The following is a 21,303-nucleotide window of genomic DNA, read 5'->3' as shown; positions in this document are numbered from 1 at the left end:
CGAGTTCATGAGCCTGCGACAGGGTGATATGACGGTTACGGAGTTCATCCGTAAGTTCGAGAGGGGCTGTCACTTTGTGCCCCTGATCGCGAATGATTCTAGAGCCAAGCTGATGCACTTCCTAGTGGGTTTACGGCCGATCTTGCGCCGGGATGTTAGGGTGTCTGACCCTGCTACTTATGAGATTGCCGTCTCCAAGGCCCTAGCCGCAGAGCAGGATCTACGGGACATCGAGAGGGATCGCCAGGGCAAGCGCCCCGTCCAAGTACCACACCGCCCTACTCCTCATCAGCATCAGCAGCAAAACAAGAGGCCATTTCATGGGCCGCCTAGAATCAGAGGCCAGCAGCCGCAGCAGCAGCAGGGGCGCCCAGCCCCGAGGACTTTTGAGCACCCAGTCTGCCCCAGGTGCTCACGCCGCCATCCTGGAGCGTGTATGGCTGGCTCAAGAAAGTGTTTTAAGTGTGGCAGTCCAGACCACGTGTTGCTGCAGTGCCCTCAGAGACATCTGCCTACACAAGGCAGAGTTTTTGCCCTCCATGCAGCGGAAACAAACCCTGAGACTATGTTGTTGACAGGTACCTTTAAGCATTGAGTTATTATTCGAATTTCAGCGTTTTGGGAATCGGGATTTAGATTTTTGAACTTGGAACTGTTATAGGATTGCATGCTCTACTCAGATTTATTTTGGGGGAATTAAGCTAGAAGAACCTTGACCTTTGCATGTCTATAAGTTTAGTTCTTTTAGTGGGATTCAACTTAGAGTTCCGATCTTTCAGGGAGAATTTTTATATCCGGTTCCGCCACCAAAGCTTTAATAGATTCAGGGGCCACTCACTCGTTTATTTCGGAGGTCTTTGCAAACTTTCTCAAGATCAAGACCATTGGGCTAGATATAGCCTTTTCAGTAGTGCTGCCTTCAGGCGAGGAGATGGCAGCTACCAATGTTATCCGAGATATAGATATGGAGCTGCACGGTAATCTTGTTTATGCGGATCTGATCGTGCTGCCGATGCCAGAATTTGACATCATCCTAGGGATGGACTGGCTATTGAGGAACAGAGTGTTGATAGACTTTCAGCGGAGATCTGTTCTTGTCCGACCGCCTGGGATGGATCAATTCTTATTTGAGCCGGACAGGTACTTTCCTTTACCGCGCATTATTCCATATGTTCAGGCTAGGAAGCTCATGCATAGAGGGTGTCGGGCATTTCTAGCGACCTTTTTATCTGTCCCCGAGGAACCCAGCCAGTCAGCCTCAGATGTTCCGATTGTCAGAGATTTCTTAGACGTTTTTCCCGAAGACGTCTCTGGTATGCCACCTGAGAGAGAGGTGGAGTTCTCCATTGAGCTTATGCCAGGTACGACTCCGATATCCAAAGAGCCGTACCGATTAGCACCGACAGAGATGCCAGAGCTTAAGAAGCAAATTCAGGAACTTCTCGACAAGGAGTTCATTCGCCCGAGCTTTTCTCCATGGGGCGCACCAGTCTTATTTGTGAAGAAGAAGGATGGCTCGATGAGGCTTTGCATTGACTATCGGGAGCTGAACAGGGTTACAGTGAAGAACAAGTACCCACTTCCGAGGATTGAGGATCTGTTTGACCAGTTGCAGGGAGCTTCGATTTTCTCCAAGATTGATCTGCGTTCCGGTTATCACCAGTTGAGGGTGAGAGATGCTGATGTCTCGAAGACTGCTTTTAGGACTCGTTATGGCCACTACGAGTTCCTTGTGATGCCGTTCGGTCTGACGAATGCGCCAGCGATCTTCATGGATCTCATGAATCGCGTATTTCAGCCGTACCTCGATCAGTTTGTGATAGTGTTCATAGATGACATTCTCGTCTACTCCAAGAGTCGGGAGGATCACAGCAGACATCTGACCACAGTGCTGCAGACCTTGCAGAAGCACAAGCTATTCGCAAAGTTCAGTAAGTGCGAATTCTGGTTAGAGAAGGTGGCGTTCTTGGGCCACATTGTTTCTAGTAGTGGCATTGAGGTAGACCCGGCGAAAGTCGCTGCAGTCAGAGATTGGGTTGTGCCGCAGAATGCATCCGAGATCCGCAGTTTTCTGGGGCTAGCAGGATATTACAGGAAATTCATTCAGGGATTCTCCTCCATTGCCGTTCCACTCACATCATTGACAAAGAAGAATGCGAAGTTTGTGTGGAGCGATGACTGTCAGAAGAGCTTCGATAGTTTGAAGCAAGCTCTTATTTCAGCACCAGTTTTGGCCACACCGTCCGGACCCGGCGAGTTTGTTCTGTATACCGATGCTTCGAAGCTCGGTCTTGGCGCAGTATTGATGCAGCATGGGAGAGTGATAGCATATGCTTCTCGACAGCTGAAAATCCACGAGAAGAACTACCCCACCCATGATCTGGAGTTAGCGGCCGTAGTTTTTGCTTTGAAGATTTGGAGGCACTATCTGTATGGAGAGAAATGCCAGATCTTTACCGACCACAAGAGCCTCAAGTATTTCTTTACGCAAAAGGAGCTGAACATGCGTCAGAGGCGTTGGTTGGAGCTTGTGAAAGATTACGACTGTGACATTAGCTACCACCCGGGTAAGGCTAATGTAGTTGCAGATGCGCTGAGCAGAAAAGTCGCAGTGATGGCTCACTTGACGATTCAGAGACCTCTTCAGACTGAGATGCAGAGGTTTGATCTCGAGACTTATCCTCGAGGTAGAGTTCCTCGTCTATCTACCTTGACCATTCAGTCCTCTCTTCTTGACCGTATTCGCAGTGGTCAGTCAGCAGATGAACAATTGGCACAGTGGAAGAAGAGAGATGAAGCCAAGGGCAGTGTCTTGTATTCAGTCACCGACGGTATTGTGAGATACCGAGACAGGAAATGGGTTCCTAGCAGTGATTCTATCCGAGCAGACATCTTATCAGAGGCCCATATGTCCCCGTACTCCATTCACCCTGGGAGTACAAAGATGTACAAAGATCTGCAGCTATTGTATTGGTGGCCTGGTATGAAGAAGGACATCAGACGGTTTGTGTCCGAGTGTCTGACCTGTCAGTTAGTGAAGGCCGAGCATCAGAGACCAGCAGGTTTGCTCAAGCCTCTTCCTATTCCTGAGTGGAAGTGGGAGAACATTACCATGGACTTTGTGACCGGTTTGCCGAAGTCAGCCAGAGGATCGAATGCCATCTGGGTGATTGTAGATCGTCTTACCAAATCAGCGCACTTCTTGCCTATTAAGACGACTTTCACCATGGTTCAGTATGCAGAGTTGTATAACCGGGAGATAGTCCGACTTCATGGTATTCCAGTTTCGATCGTATCCGACAGAGATCCTAGATTCACTTCCTCATTTTGGAAGAGTTTGCATTCGACTTTGGGTACTAAGTTGCTGTTTAGCACAACTTTCCATCCGCAGACAGATGGGCAGTCGGAGCGAGTTATTCAGATTTTGGAGGATCTTCTTCGTGCTTGCGTCATTGATTTCTCTGGGAGCTGGGAGTCGAACTTACCATTGGTTGAGTTAACCTATAACAACAGTTTCCAGTCGTCTATAGGTATGGCTCCGTATGAAGCACTGTATGGCCGCAAGTGTAGATCTCCTGTTCATTGGGATGAAGTAGGAGAGAGAGCAGAGTTGGGTCCAGAGATTGTTCAGCAGGCAGCAGATGTAGTAGTCAAGATCCGTGATAGGATGAGGACTGCTCAGAGCCGACAGAAGAGTTATGCCGATCAGCGGAGGAGAGACTTAGAGTTTGCAGTGGGCGATCATGTCTTCGTGAAAGTGGCACCTATGAAGGGTGTCATGAGATTTGGGAAGAAAGGGAAGCTCAGTCCGAGATTCATTGGACCGTTTGAGATCCTTGACAGAGTTGGGACGCTTGCTTATCGTGTGGCTCTTTCGCCGAATCTGGCCGGAGTACACAATGTCTTTCACGTCTCGATGCTGAGGAAGTATATGGCAAATCCTTCGCATGTGCTAAATTTTGAGCCGTTGCAGCTTACTCCGAACTTATCTTATGAGGAGAGACCAGTGCAGATCTTAGACAGACAGGAGAAGAAACTTCGGAACAAGTTGGTTAAGCGAGTCAAAGTCAAATGGCTCAACCATTCGGAAGAGGAAGCTACATGGGAGTCTGAGCCGGAAATGAGGAGTCGGTACCCCGAGTTGTTTGGTGAGTTCTAATTTCGAGGACGAAATTTTTTTTAGGGGGGAAGGATTGTAGAACCCGTAACTTAGACTACGTATAAGCCATGCATAATTCCTAGCATTTAAATTAAAATAATTTATTTTATTTGCATGGGTATTTAAATTCTTTAAATTTATTTATTTCATGCAGTAGTTTAATTTTCAGCTTTTCAATAAATTCAGTGAGGCCAGACCGGAGTTGGAGCATAGAGATAAATTTTAATAATGGGGAAATATTACTAGAATTTATTTAAGCTAAATAATAAGTGATTTTAGTGTAAAATAAAGTTTATGGGATTATCTAATTAAGTTGAGATAGAATAGTAAATAAGTTAGATAATCAGATCCTTAATTCCATAATATATTTATTGGGTGAATTAAACACTAGAGATTTAAAATACAAGATTTTAGAAAAAAATATTTTTCCCCTCCATTTTCTTAGAATTTTCGGCCCCTTCATTGATTTAATTTGAGGATTTTGCCAATCCAATTATTTGATTATCTTCCCTTATCCATTTTCTTGGGAGACAATTTTATCATACTAAATCTTCAATATTGATAATTAAGCAATATTCCATCCCATTTTTCTTGTAAAAAAATCGGTCATCCCCCTAGCTTGAAAGATTTAAATTAACTTAGCAATTCATTCTTTATTTTCCTTCCCTTAAAATCATCTAGTAGATATCCTCCCAACTTTTAAACCTCTACCAAATAATTTAATTAAGCAAATCTTTCTTGACCCTAGACCAAACCATCGACCAAATACATTCAGCTTATCCCTCAAAATCTTTTTGGTAGCAAATCATTTCCATCATATCTCAACTCAAGGATAGAAAGGATTAATCCCTTTCTTGTATCTTGTATCTTCCCATTTAATTCCTGGACACCTCTCCCTCACCCTACCACCGAAAATCAGAGGAAAACCAGAGAGAAAAATCGTGCATTAACCGTGAGGAAATTTGAGAGAAAGTCGAGAGAAAACAAGGTAGAGAAGCAACTCCGTCTCCTCCGCGCCATATCGTTCTTCGTTTCGTTTTCTTTCAAACGAAAAATCAAAGGCATGTCTATACCTTTTTCTAAACCTCAATCAAGTCCTATAGTATTTTTTTAGCATCTCATGTTCATGATTTTAACACCAAAAACCGAATTTGACAGCAAGTGTTGGTAAAAATTCTGCACAGATTGTTTTTAGCTTTCCTTGTGCAGTTCACGGTTTGTTTGTTTTTGTGCGTTCAGGTGGTTGGCTCGACTCCAGGCTCACTAGGCTACATCTAGACACATACTAGGGTGTGTCAAGACCATGTTGGTCCAATAAATCAAGCCCCACGCATGCTGGAAATTCAGAATGACAGCAACCTCTCTTTTTGCGTCTCATGTGTTCGAATTTCTGAGTTTGCTGTCAAACAAGGGATGTTCCTGATCTTGGCTGCCCTAGGGGCTATAGCCATGGTTAGAACATCCCCTTATGATGTCTAAGACGTGACCAAGCCATCCTTTTGAGGCTTGGTCCGCGGCAAGATCGGTTTTAAAAGCAAAATGCAAGAACAGTCCCTCCCCTTCTCGGCCCCTTCATTTGACAGCAAGTGTATTCGTTTTGTTGTGGCGTGGTGTGAATCTTTGTTGGCCTAGGGCCCTTAGCCACGGTTTAAACCTTGCCCCTAGATGTCTAGATCGTGCCATGGTCAATGAAATGGCCACTGGAACGACACGAGACAACAAGCGAAGCCAAACACCCTAAGCGCGCAGATTTTCTTCCTCGGCTAGGTGTGTAGTCTTGTTTCTGGTATGGTGCGAATTTTGGCTGGCCTTGTTCCCTTAGCCATGATTCAAATCATTCCTTGGGATGTTGGTAAGAGTCTCTGGTCGGTGGTTCACGCCCCCAATGGCCGATAGTCTTGAAACCAACGCAAGTCTTGTAATTGTGCAGCTGCTGGAAATTTACAGCAAGTTGCTGTGACGGTGCGAAGGCTCGTTCGAGTTCTTGGTTGGCTTTTAGCCTATGGTCTTGGACTAGACAGTGCCTCATCGAGTTAGAAAGGTCACGTTTTGACCGTTCGTGATTCAGATCATTTTTGAGGTCGTACGAGAACTTACGGTGCGATGTGACAAATTGACTCTCGAAAGAGCGTTTCTTGTTTTGGCCTCCATTTCACCTAGGTTTCGACCCTCATAATTTTAGGAGCATAAATTCATAATTTTAAGTGTATTTTAATCATGAAGTCACGTTGGTTCAGTGTTGGTTCGGGTTGGTTCAAAGTCATGATTATAGTACGAGGTCGTTAGACGTTTTTGTCGCATTTTCAAAATTTAATTGCATAAGTTTGCCCAAGAAAATCCATTGCATATTTTCATGGCATATTTAGGTAGCAGCGAGCCTGGGGACGATCCAATCCAGTTGGTAACATATACAGGAATTTTCATTATGCCAGTTAATTATTTTACGTGCATTAAATAGAAAATAATTATTTTTGAGATTTATGCGATATGGCTTGTGGTTCATTCACTATTTGGGAGTATTATTTTATACGGTCGCCAGTGACCGCTCAGTTCAGTTTGGTACCACCCGGTCGCCAGTGACCGGCCAGCTCAGTTCAGTTTCAGACTCCCCGGTAGCCAGTTACCGATCAGTTCAGCTTAGTGCAGTGGCCACAGGCGTAAAACATAATCTCAACAGAAAAATTTTACCAGTTATTTCAGTGCAGGGCTCCAAGGAGCAAATATTTTTACTGTGATTTTCAGTTCAGTTATGCACGTAATATAATTGCTCAGTACAGATTATTTTCAGCATGCCTCATGACATGATATTTTACCCCATGCATATTTTACTTCAGATTTTACTCGTTACCTGCGATATTTGCATGCTGAGTCTTTAGGCTCACTAGACTTGATTTTTGTAGGTACTGATGAGGTTAGGGCAGAGGGCGGGGACCAGTGAGCTAGCTTGGGTCGGCAGTAGTGGCACCCGAGGACCTCAGTGCCGCAGTTGTTATTTTATTCCGCAAACATTTTATCAGTCGCCGGATATTTTTAGATTTTGATTGTTGGCAAACTTTATTTTCTTCCGCTGCTTTATTTTTAAACATTGAACTTGATTCACCAGCTGATTTTATGAATGAGGCCATTTAAGTTCTTTTAAAAAGAAAATTTTTAAATTTCCGCAAATTTTCAAAGCAAGTATTTTCGGGCCTTTACACTTTCTGACTCATTCATACTGTTTGAACATCCCTTCTCTGTTTTTTAACAACAATTAATATCACAACCAACAATATCAACAAAGGACGCTTCCCTACTACCGCGACAAACAATATCAACAATAAGCTGCTCGCCTACTAGTGCGACAAACATCATCAACAATACATCACTCTCCTACTAATGTGACAAACAAACAATAGCAACATAACAATGCCCAATAATCGGCGACCAACAATATCAATAATAATAAACAACATACATATAATATCAAATCACCCATTTTAGGTGATTTACCATCGTTCAACGCAAAAGCATTCATCAATACTAAACAAAAACAACATATGCTCGTACATCAACGTTTACTTGATAATCGATTATATATATAAAATCTGATTTTTTTTATCTCGATGCTTGTTACATATCTATATAATTCAACAATAGTTATCATATCATTTTCATTGTATCAACTCAATCATAACAACTCAATATACAACATCAAAAGTCTAACAATAATTAATTCAACATAAGTATAAAACTCGATTATAAATCTTCATAGTTTGACAATTAATATTTCGGTATATTTAATTCATAATACTAACATCAAATACACATTAAATAAATTAAATTCATTTAATAGGCTATATCAAAAAATCCACTATACTACAAAAATTTCGTATCAAAAATAGCATATACTTCGTAAACTCCAAATATATAATCTGATTTAATAACAACGGATAAAAAAAGTCTCAATTTAAAGTTAATGCTTAAAATTTATTGTTGTAATAAATTGAAAATAATTTCAAATAATCAATCCAACTACAATTTTTTTTCTTAGTTAAAATAATACAAAATCCAACGATCTTCAATTTCGTTATGATTTAACAATTTATCGGATTTATTTTAAAAATTGACGAATTTCAAATATCGCCAAAAATATGAAATTTATACATAAACCGAAGACCCCGTGTCAACAATCCAGAACTAAAATCGGTTCGCCGATTGGATAAAGTGATAAATCGCAAGGTCAAAAAGAAAATTGGGAATCCTTTTTCTTTTCTTTTTTTCCCCTGCCTTTCTCCTCTTTTTGCTAACGTTGGTCGATGGTGAATTCAATTTTACCGACACACACAGATATATATATAGTATTTAACTTTTTCACACTGATATATCCGATCAGACAAATAAAATGATCAAAATTTCCAAAACGCGAAACTTATATGTTTCTTAGTTTTCTACCTTATCTTCAAATTCAACTTATTTGAACTCTATATGGCCAAAATATGGTATATTTCATTATTTTAACATCGTTACTTATAATAAATTGTTATATTTCTCAGGACATTACACTTCTACCCCTTTAAATGAATTTGACCCTGAAAATAAGTAATAATAGTAAATACATAAGTAAATAACAATATGTCATTCTATCAGAATAATTAACAGTAAAGCTCTCCAATATGTCGCTCTGTCTCCCAAGTTCTCTCTTAAACCACCCTATGCTCTTATTGAACCTTCACAATCGGTATAAGCTTACTACGAAGCTTCCGTTCAGATCAATCCAAAATACAAAATGTTCTCTCAACATAAGATACATCAGGATATAACAAAACCTCATAAATCTCCCATACATGCGAAGTATCTTGCTCACACTTCTGCAATATCGACACATGAAATACATCATGAATATCAGATAAAGATGGAGATAGATCCAATCGCTAATGCAAAGTGATTGTCCGCTGCAATATTTCATACGAACCGACATACATTGGTGCCAACTTCTTTTTCATAACAAATCATACAATGCCACGAAAAGGAGAAACTTTCAAAAGTACTCAATCGCACTGCTCAAACTCTAAGGGTCTTCGTCTTTTATTTTCATAGGCATTCTGCCTATCCCGAGCTGCTCTCAACCGTATCGACTTTACTTTCTTTTCCATCTCCTTAATCATCTCAGGACTGGTAACTGCATCTTGATCAACACCATCCCAACATAACGGAGATCTACATTATCTCCCATACAATGCATCAAATGGAGCTATCTGAATACTAGCCTAATAGCAATTATTATACGCAAACTCCATAAATACAATAGATGAAGGCCAAACATATTTAAAATCCATAACATAGGCACACAACATATCCTCATTGTCTGAATAGTACGCCAATCTGACCATCTATCTGTGGATGATAAGTCGTACTCAATCTCAATTCTATCCCTATTGTAGTCTGCAATTTTTCCCAAAAATGAGAAGTAAATCAAGGACCTCTGTAAAAAAAAAAGACAATAAAATCACATGAAATCGTACAATCTCTTGCACATAAAACTATGTAATCGTCAGGTACATTATACTCATGTTATAGAACATAAAATGTGCTAATTTTCTCAATCGATCAACAACAATCCAAATAGCATCAATTATTAGTGATCCTTGGACTCACCTCACAGCCTTCTCCTCTTGGCTTTTATTTGTTTACATTTGTCACATCGACGTAAAATCAATCACAACATGTTTCACTCTCTACCACAAAAACTGAGAACGTAGATACCTATACATTTTCTTTCCACTTAGGTGAATAAAATACCGACTGCAATGTGGATGTCCCAACAGACCCTAGCGCAACCCAAATGCATCAGGAACTATCTATCTATCATTTATCCTCAAATTACCATCCTCAGCCGCTCTAAAACAAGTATCTTGTTTCTGAGAAATAAACTCCTTCCATCATTGAACTTTCTCAACTGCTATCTTTCCTAACAAATACAACCATATATATCAGGTTCAGCTAATAAGATAATTACTTGGATATAAGTCGTCGAGATGTCAAAATCATATCCCAAAGAACAACAAGACATCATCATAATTGATATATGACTCACTTCCTTAGTAGTATGGCTCACTTTGTGATTCAACACATCAGCTCTGAGATTGGCTCAACCAGGATTATACTCGATCTCACAATCATAATCTTTAAACAAATCTAACTACCTCCTCTGCCTCATATTCAACTATGTCTGTGTAAACAAAAATATCAAACTCTTATGATCTGTATAAATCGTAAAAACAATACCGTCTAAATAATGTTTTCATATCTTCAAGGCAAAGATAATGACTGCCAACTCCAAATCATGCACATCGTATCTTCATATGGTTTCAGCTATCTCGAGGCGTATACTACAACATGTCGATCATGCGTCAAAAACATCTCAAACCATTTAATGACACATCAGTATAAACAACAATCATCTCGTTTGCTGTAAGAATTGACTACACCAACCCAGTTGTCAGTCGGCGCTTCAACTCCTGAAAATTCCTATCGCATGCCTCGGACCACTGAAATCGTACACCCTTATAATTCAACTATGTCAAAGGTCTAGCAATAATTGACAACTCCTCAATAAATCGACGATAATAACATACTAAACCCAAGAAACTATAGATATTTGGTATAGATTTAGTGCATACCACTGCAACACGGCTTCTACCTTCTTCGGATCAACAAAAATCACATTTCTCGATATAACATGACCCAAGAAGACCACTTGATCTAGCCAAAACTCACATTTACTAAGTTTGGAATATAACTATCTATCTCGAAAAAACTACAACGCCGAACGCAAATGTCCTACTTGCTCAGCCTCACTCCTAGAATATATAAATATAAACATAATAACAAACTGGTCGAGAAAAGGCCGAAATACCCTATTAATCAAACTCATAAACCCAGTTGGAGTATTCATTAACCCAAATGGTATAACTAAGAACTCCTAATGCACGTATCTTGTCATATATGATGTCTTATGAATCATCCTCCCTAACTCGTATTTGTTGATAGCCTGATCTCAAATCAATTTGTGAGTACACTGAAGTTCCCTACAATTGATGAAAAAAAATCATAAATATGATATAGGGGATATTTATTTTTAATTTTTATTTTATTTATGTGCCGACAGTCAATACAAAGTAGCATTGTTCCATCTTTATTTTTCAAAATAGGACCGGTAAACCCTAAGGAAATACACTATGAGGAATTTACCCCTTTTCGAGCAAGTCCTGTAATTGGGCTTTCAACTCTCTCAAGTATCCTTGTGTCATTATATAAGGAGCAAGAGAAATATAAGAACTACATAGCACCTCGATCCAAAACTCCACCTCGCAGGCTGGTGGGAAGCCTGTAATCTCACCAAGAAATACACCAGCATATTCAACAACTACAGGTATATCATCTATTCCAAATTTATTTTTCTTCTCTATTACATCTACAACATAAATCAGATAGTCTCATGTCTATGCTCCAATGACCGAGACATCCAGATAGAAGATACCAACGGAACACAGGGACGAGAACTCTTCCCAAAAAATATCCAACGCTCTATTTGATCTGTGTAAGAATATAATATCCGCTAATAACAATCAAAAATCACACAATATCTCCTCAGCACATCAATCCTCACAATTCAATCAAAATCAATCATTTCTAGAATAACGATATCAGATCTCAACTCGTATCCCACATAAGGAATAATATCATCCGATATCATAGATGCAACTGATATATCTACTTTGCAGGGTGTCAAAACAGAAAGAGGCATAGATAATGGATACATGATTATATTATGCTTGATAACAAACCTCGACGATATAAAAATATGAGAGACACCTATATCAACAAGAATATAAGTAGATAAGAACATAAATAACACTTACCCCTGTCATCTCCTCTCGTGCCTCCTCTGCCTGCTCTCATGTTAAAGCATACACATGTTCCTGAGACGGACCAGACCGTGGATGCGTGTCTATCCCCAGAAGGTCATCGTATAGACTGATAAGATTGTCGTCATCTTCTCTTTGAGGATTTGCCTCTATCACACCTGAACTCTCGTTGCCTCTCATGACTAGGACATTGTCTCACCATATGGCCCAGACCACCATAATCATAATATGTGTTATCGGTCTGTGTGCATTATTTGATCATATGAGGTCCCCCACAAAGAAAACATCTCACTACCCTAGACTCTCCTCTCTACACCTGAACAAACTGAGAACTACCCCCATGACTTTAATTACATCGTGAATCAAATCGACACTTCCCAGATGAGGATGAATAAGAAGATGAACCCATCTGAAATTTAAAAGAGTGTCCTTGCGATAATGACGATTGACTATACTGCTATGATAATAATCCTTGCACCCCATACTCATGCATCACTAACTCAATCATCTCAGCTCTTGTCATTGCATCAAAAAAACAATATTGGGTTGTTTGATTGCACACGATCAAACAACTACAGCTTCAACCCTCTCAAAACATGCATTATCTTAGCATGGGCATTAATAGCAACATGTGACACATACTTCAACACAGCAAAATACATGGACTCATACTCAGCAATAGACATATTTTCCTCTCTCAATTCCTCAAATTCCCTTTATTTCTTTTGTCTGGCTACTATTGAAAAATACTTATCAAGAAAGCAGGATTGAAACAAATCCCAATCGACAATATGACCAATTGAGATTCGTCTGCTACTATAACAATATATTGCTCAAAGTTGGAATGTATCTAGTTGCAACAAAGCAGTCTGGCACATAGGACAATCACAAATATTTGCTCAATCTTCTCTATCCACTCCTCAGCTTGCTCCCCAGTCTCAGAACTATCAAATCTTGGCGGAAGATAACTACTAAACTATATCAAACTCAACTCACCAGGAAATAAAGGATTCTCTACAGGTTTTTTTCTCATAGGAGGAGGTGTCCATGTATCATATGCTCAAACCAACTGTAAACTTCGTATATGTCCTCATGTTGATGTACCTCTTCCCTAGATGTCACAATTGGAAATCAAATTTTTAACCATTTAACAATTACAATCTAGCAATCATCATCAGATTTCTCGCACAAAAGCACATGCAACTAAAAAAAATCAATTATATCAAGAAATTAACAAAAAATTCATCAACTGCACAGACACAAACATATACTATCACCCAACAAATTCCCTCACCACAAACCCAACTTCTAACCATTCCAGATATCTAATATATGCTCTTATACCACCAAGTGTGGAGTCTCAAACCTTGTCAGGTAATCATATAATAAGTGATACAATATGCATTAAAATTTTCTTTAGACTACATAATAATTTATTGCATATACGAAAAAATAGTGCATTCAACACACTATATATATGTGTGTGTGTGTGTGTGTATCAGAAACAGTATAATCATTATACAACATATAATTCGAATATAACAATAAAATATAGTGTCTCTATCCACTATCAACTACGGGAGTTCTTTGATTAGACACACCAAGTCATTCACCTCTATCTTGTCCCAGCACTAGTCATGTAACATATCCAACAGAAACAGCCCTTAAAAGGTGAACATATATGTAAGGTTCAAAATACGATAACATAATCCAACTACATGCAAATCTAAGAAAAATAGTTTCATTAATTAAATGTGGTAAGCATGTTTCCAGTTAAAATTAGGATTTTCTATTATAATGCATACAATAATTTTTTTAAAGGTTATTCGAGACGCGACCGAGGAATGGAGACCGGGGACTGTAAAGGAAAAATATTTTTATTAAATATTTATTTTTAATTATTTAATAAATGGCATATTTAACGTGTAATTTTCGAAAATGGTTTTTTTGAGATATTTTTACATGCCGAGTCATATTTTAAACTGATAATCGATTTTTGATGAAAACAAGGATAATATGGAGACTCGGTTATTAATTTCGAAAACTTTCCTAAACGAGATATTTTTCATACATTATAATGGGCCTAATGAGCCTATTATACTAAATTTTTTGGGTCCATTTGTCTACCTTATTATTTATAACCAAAGTTGGTATTCCCAAGCCCTAAAACTCCTCAAAATCACGCTCAAAACTTAGAAAACCCTAGGGTTTCTCTCCTTAGCAGCCACACGCACACACCCACACGTCTAAGGCCACTTTCACGTGGGATTTTGAAAGAATAAAACATAGCAAGGCTTGCTCCATCTCTCTGGAAACGTTCCTTCGCATCAAGGCTTGAATATTCGTGTGTGAATCACACAAAGGCACGTATTATTCTTTATTTTCTCATCATTCATGCAATAATATGTGTGATTATAATATTTTGCATGAAAAATCTGATGTCCTTTTTATATTTTCAATTTTGGTGATATATTCATGGGAAACTTGAATTTCTTGCCATATATTTAATGACATTGATGTTGTACAAGGAGCTGTCAGGTTAGGGATGATAGGGGCTCGATTTATGGGCTGTAAAGGGGTCTTAGATGGGGCTGCTTAAATCTGGAAAAGAATGGAAAGGGTTTGCACAAAATTTGGCTTCAATAGAGCTAGGGCACACGATTTTTGAAAATAAAAGAGGGAGGTAGTGTGGGTTGTTGTCCAGGAGAAGGGTCAGGCTCATCGAGGTCCTAGAATTGAGCCATGGTGGTCCATGCATGGCTGGAAGGGCTTTGTATGGCGGATGCATGGCTAGGGCATGTCATAGCCGTTGCCGCGCGCAAGGAAGAGAAACTCTGCACGTCCTCATGCATGGCTCGCTAGGCTTTGTCCAGAGGGGTTCTAAGTGGTTGGTCTTGGTCTTGAGAAGGCTGGTCAGGGTCTGGTCTAGTCAGTTAGGGGCTAGGATCGAAGGAACTCATGGATGGTTAGGGATAGGGTTTAGTTAAAAAGGGCAGAAAATTCAGTAGGGTTCTAGGTGGTTCCTAAGCATTCTAAATGGCTTGAATTGGGTTTCATACGGCCTGGTTAGGTGTGGTTAAGATATGGGTAAATTTCGGTAAAGTTTGGTTAAGTTTCGGGATGATTCGGGTTAAAACCGGGACTTCGGTTAAAGTATTCAAACGTGATGGATCGGTTTGACACCTGCGAGGGTGCTTCAAACAAAATATTATCAATGAGCTGCAATAGCTCGTGTTCTAAGAATGTAAACAGTGATTAATTAGATCGAGTTTGGTTTGCCCCCACCATCCCAAACTCATACGGACTCTCTCTGATACCAAATGTCATGGCACAGCCCACTTGTGATATTATCCGCTTTGGCCCGAGGCCTCACGATTTTAAAACGCGTCACAAGGGGTTGCTATACGCTCATTTAAATGTCCAACATCTCTCTCGTGGTTTAGCGAAGTGGTATTTCGCCTAAGGGCCTTCATCACTAATGTCATGGCCCAGCCCACTTGTGATATTGTTCGCTTTGGCCCAAGGCCTCATGGCTTTAAAACGTGTCACAAGGGGTTGTTACACGCTCATTTAAATTTCCAGCGTCTCTCCCTTGGTTTAGTGATGTGGGATTTCGCCTAAGGGCCTCGACCTCCCCTTTCCAGACTCAGCGTCCTCGCTGAGATTTGCCCACCATCCCAAACTCATGCGGAGTCGCTTTGATACCATACATTGTGGGGTTCTTAACTCCTAATCGTTATTATAATGCAATCTGATTATGTTGAATTATTTACAGCGGAAAACGGTTACAAGTTTTCATTACAATGAGCCCAAAACGTGTCAAATGTAATTATAATACTAAAAATATTATATAATATAGTCTCATCTAAACATGTCACAATATAAAATAAGCCCACACATAATCCAGATCAGCTACATACAAAATCCTCGGGACATGCCCCGGCATATAAATACATATATATACACTGGGAAACAAAACATGAAACCTCAACTCAACTGTGACTCCCTCCAAAAGTACCCTCTCCTATCCTGGTATCCTGGAGTACCTGTCATTGTTCACATAAAAAGACAACAACAGCCCCCTCTGGAGTAAGAAAAGCTCAATATGAAACAACCACAATATATAAAACAAGTATCTAAAAAATGATATATGATATGCAATGTATGTATATCGTGGAGGTATCGGGTCAAATTCTCATCCATTGAGCTTATATCAGAATCAATAAAATCGCTATCAAATCAATGCTCGAGCTGGCACACCGGTCTCAATAAAGTATAAGGGATAATCGTATGATAGCGTCGGCAAAGCACCATCAAATCCTAAATCTCAATCAATCAATCGTAGGGGCCACAATGACTATGTTTTTAAGGGCCACATAATATCAAACATAGCATCATGTTCACAAACCGCAGAATCAAATCCAATAATAAACATGTATCAAAGGATCATAGCTTAATGTGTATGTCATGTATACCACATCAACTCAACAAATAAGACATATAGACACATATTTTCAGTCCAATCAATCAAACATATATTATATGATACAGATACATGTTGTATGTTATTTGGTCGCAACATACCTCAATTCTTCGTTTCCAATCAATGTAGCTTTAGGATTTCGGTATAGAATTTCTATCTACATCAATAACATAGTCATTTAAATCAAGTTTCAAAATCCTTTGAAACTTTGAAAATTCATATCAAATTGAAATCATAACATAATTCAATTTTGACTTCAAAACTTTGTCTCTTTTCGGTTATTCTATCACATATATGAATCTCGACTACAATAGCATTCTATTCCAGCACTGCAATAAATAAAGGTGCTGAAACTATAAGAAACTTACCTTAAAAGAACGCTCTCGACGCTAAGATTCCGAATATATACTTTGTTTCATGTTTCGACAACGTTTCGAGGTAGATTTGAATGATATAAATTGATTTCTCTTGCTTGTCTCTCGTTTGAATTGAAAGGAATGAAGAAGACATTCGTTCTTATCAACTTATATAATGTGCAACAGTTGTATTCACACTGGGGCGGTCATATATGGGCGCCCTAGCACGCCTAGTACTGCTGAAACACATTTTTTCTTTGCCACGCGCTGGGGCATGCAGAAGTTGCGCTAGGCACCCTAGCACGACTTGTTCTGTCCTAAAAATCGTAAAATGTGTCACTTTTGCTTTCATCTATCAGTGTCAGTGTTGACCCAGCAGAGTGCTTTCGCCGTTGGTGTTTCTATTGTTGTTCAGCACACCATTCAAGCACAAATCAATTTCTAATACAATCTTTCATTATCACCACATATTTTTTCACTTTCATTGTCAATTATATACTTCATACACTTATTGCATAATAATTTCATTAATTATCGGTAATCAACATAGGATTTACGATAATACGATATGAGGTCCTTACAACTACAAATTACATCATCTCAACCACCATCATCCTCAGTTCCAAGGAAATTTTAAAATGCTTCACAAACTCCAAGTGTCAATACATCAAACCAAAAGCCTTGGATTTTCCTCCGGTCAGAGTGACATATTTTGCTAATGTGTACATAGTTTTGCAATTCATTGTACAACAATATCAAAATGGTGTCTTCGTGGGTTAACTCCCTCCATTATCTTCCATTTTTTAACAAAGAGAAAATTCTGAGATCATACCAGAGGAAGAACTAATTCCATTAGAGGATGAAGAACTGATATAAGTTAAAGATGGTCTGTTGCCTAAGACATTTGAGGCAGTACAAAAATTGAAATAATGAAATTATCCGTGTTACAAGATATAGTAACAGTTGAGCAGAATATTGTTGTAGTTGTTTAAATTCAAAAAGACGAGCAGATCATTCAGGATCAACCAATTTTGATGATTGATCAAGAAAGTACTTCCTCTACCAGTCAAGCACCGGATCTTTAGCTTCTCATTACTCCACCGCCTATGGGATTCAAATATCATCCAAGAATTATGAAATTTCCAGAACTAGAGATCTCATTGTTGGAGCAGTATTTTAATTAGGCCCAAAATAAATAAGCCCAAGTCCAAGAAAAAAATAATAATAATGAGCCCATCAATAATTTAAATTAGTTTGATTAAGTCAAAATACGTGCAAACAGGACGAGTTAGTGGAGCAGATAGAGGAGATCATGGGGGAGTGGAGAGGAACGACACACATGCGCTGGGAATAAAAAGACATCTGCAAGCACGAAAAAGACACACTACTCTCTAGACAGAAAAATTTGCAAAATACTCTGCTAAAAATTCAATCTTCAAGCACTAGTTTTTAAGCGGTCCAATATAATTTCTAGAATTCTATCGTTTTAGATTTCAACAGCTTTATATTTTATATTTCTATGTCTTGTAAATTCCTACAATTTATTGAAAATATAAACAATGTCGGGGATTTATTTCTCAAATTCCAATAGTTTTCTTCATTTTGGCGTTATAGTTGTTTTAAGATATTAAAACCGACGATCAAATTTAGGATTCGCTTTCACTTGTTTTTAGAAGTTAGATTTTATCATTTTCACACAAATAAGTGCAACTTTGCACCTAGCACGCCTGCAAATCTCAAATATTGTGCAAACAATTTTTGGCACGCCTAAAAATCTCAAATATTGTGCAAAAAATTTTTGGCACGCCCAGTGGGACCCTGCTTTGCCGCCAAGGAGAAAAGAAAACGTCAATCAGGAGAGTGGGGAGTCTATGGCTAATCAAGAGAAAACTCAGGTTCCACAGCCAGAGCAACCTACTGTTGAACCACATGCTGAAGAAGTAGATCTGCGGATTCCTACTACATACGATCAAGTTTCAAACAGGGTGATGGAAGAATTGACTGCTATGAAGATTGAAGAAATCTCACTGGCATTATCTAAAGCAATGTCTGATTGTTTGAAGACTCTACTAAGTAAACTGAATCAGTCTACTCGAGGGGAGCAAAATACCACTGTAAAAAAAAGGAGAATCTGTGGAATCTTTCATAGACAGGTTCAAAAAGATAAAAAAATAGGTGCAAGTTATTCCTACCTGAGATCGAGTTCGTGAAGATGGCACAAAAGGGGCTGGATTTTGAATTAAGGAAGAAATTCCAAGGTATGGAGTTAAAGGATTTTTTTGAGCTAGCTGCCAAAGTGGCTGAATACGAAGAACTATTGCGGGAAGAGTCATACAAGAAGAAAACTGCTATGGAGTCTTATTATCAGGCGGTGGAAGATGTGACATTGGTAGAAATTCGATCAATTGGTTCTTGCAAAATTCCCCTGCTAAAAAAGAAGCCAGCAGAACTTAAAAAGAAGAACAACTCCCAACTCCCCAAAGACATGCATTATACATTTGACGTGTCAAAAACTGAGGAAGTTTTTGATTTCTTGGTAAAAGAAAAATTCATCACTTTTCTACCTGATCACAGGATGCCACCCACAGAAGAGCTGAAAGGACGAGAGTATTATAAGTACCACAACTCCTAAAATCATGCTACTAAATCTTGTTGGGCGTTCAAGAACATTTTGCAGGACAGAATTAACAAGGAAGTCGTGAAGTTCCCTAATAAACAGGAGTCTATGGCAGTGGATGATGATCCTTTTCCACCAGTAGCTTTGGTCAATGTGAATGTGACAGATTTGAGGGATCTTCTCAATGAGAAAAGAAGTCGATCATTTGCAGTGAAAGATCGAATAATCAAGAAATGCTAGATCCCGAAGGGTCAACTGTATGAAGTCACTGGAAGGTATAATACCGATCGACTAAGAACATTTCAGCAGCGTTTAACCAGGGTGTTGGCGAATCTGCGGCCTCTAGGCCGAAGAACCAACATTTCCTTGAAATACAGAGCGTGAGAATCAAAAGTTTATAGGGGAATCATCTCATGATCAGTACCAGAGATACTCGGACATGAGAAACATATGTAGAGTTGAGTCACGAAGGGTGGAAACCAGGAAAGTATCAGTTGATCAAGACAGAGAGCGGCGTGCATATGAAATCTAAAAAGGAAAAAAATGATTGAGAGTAGGAGAGCAAAGCCCAGGTACGTCCTTCCAGCTAGAGGTGAGTTCATTGAGTCTTGGAGAGTGGCCCAGCACAAAAAGTTCCTCAGGCCACCGACTAGGACTCAAAAGAGATGGCTGTTGAGAGAAAGAGCGATTGCAAGAAGAGAAGAGTCCGCTAAGTTGAGAAATGAACCCACAATTGATGTTCCAGTCTCCGGGGAGCCAGTGGGGAGTAAATCCAAGTTTGGAAAATCGGATATTGAGGTTAAGTTTGTGGAGGATGATGATTTATTAAGCGAAGAGGATGATCAAATAAGAAAAACAATTAATTTTTGCGTTGGAGAGTTTTACATCACTGTGGATTGTGCCACAGGAGTGGTGATACTACCAGAGAGGTTTAAAATGATGAAGAAGAGAATGTGGAATTAATGCCCAAGGAATCAGTGCAAAAGGAATAACACGCAAATAAACTTCTTGAAGGGAGTTCAAGAGTAATTATCAAGGAGGGTCACCCAAATAAGCCTAAACAGGTGATACTCGAGAAGCCTACATCGGCCATGACCAAGCACATAAGGCCATTGTACATCAAGGCCCATGTCAATGGGAAACCAGTGTCTAGGGTCTTGATTGACAATGGCTGTGAATGTTCTTCCATTAAGAATGTTAAGAAATATGGGCAAAATTGAAGATGATTTGATCCCTACTGAGGTTTCTGCTGCTGCGTTTACCGAGGAAACCACCAAGACCATTGGAGTATTCCCCGCTGATGTTAATGTAGGGAGCATGTCGTCTTTATGTGCATTTTTTGTGGTAAAATCCTCCGCCAACTTCCAAGCGTTGTTAGGCAGAGATTGGATCCATGCAAACCAGTGCATAACATCCTCAATGCACCAGCTGTTGTTATTTTGTAAAAGGGACGATGTGGAGGTTGTAGAAGCGGATGGACAACCCTTTAAAACAAGTGCAAGGGCAGTAGAGGCAAGGTATTACAATGGGGATTTTGGGCCCATCAAAATCCGTAGCAATAGCAAGAGCGAAAGTCCATTGTACATGCAGACACCAACTCCAAGCTCTCTGTTGGAAAGAATCCTCAAGCCTACTATTATCGTGCCGCCTAGGCCGATAATTCAGCCGCTGACTGAAGAGATTGATGATTGATTTGAACCAAAAAGTAAAAGAGGTAGCTGCAACCTCTATATGGAAGGCACATGTGCAGCAGGTATTCAACAAATTAGAAGAGGAGGAAC

Source organism: Primulina eburnea, chromosome 13, assembly GCF_022965805.1.
Source record: "Primulina eburnea isolate SZY01 chromosome 13, ASM2296580v1, whole genome shotgun sequence".
NCBI lineage: Eukaryota > Viridiplantae > Streptophyta > Magnoliopsida > Lamiales > Gesneriaceae > Primulina > Primulina eburnea.
Note: the sequence above shows the minus strand (reverse complement) of the source record.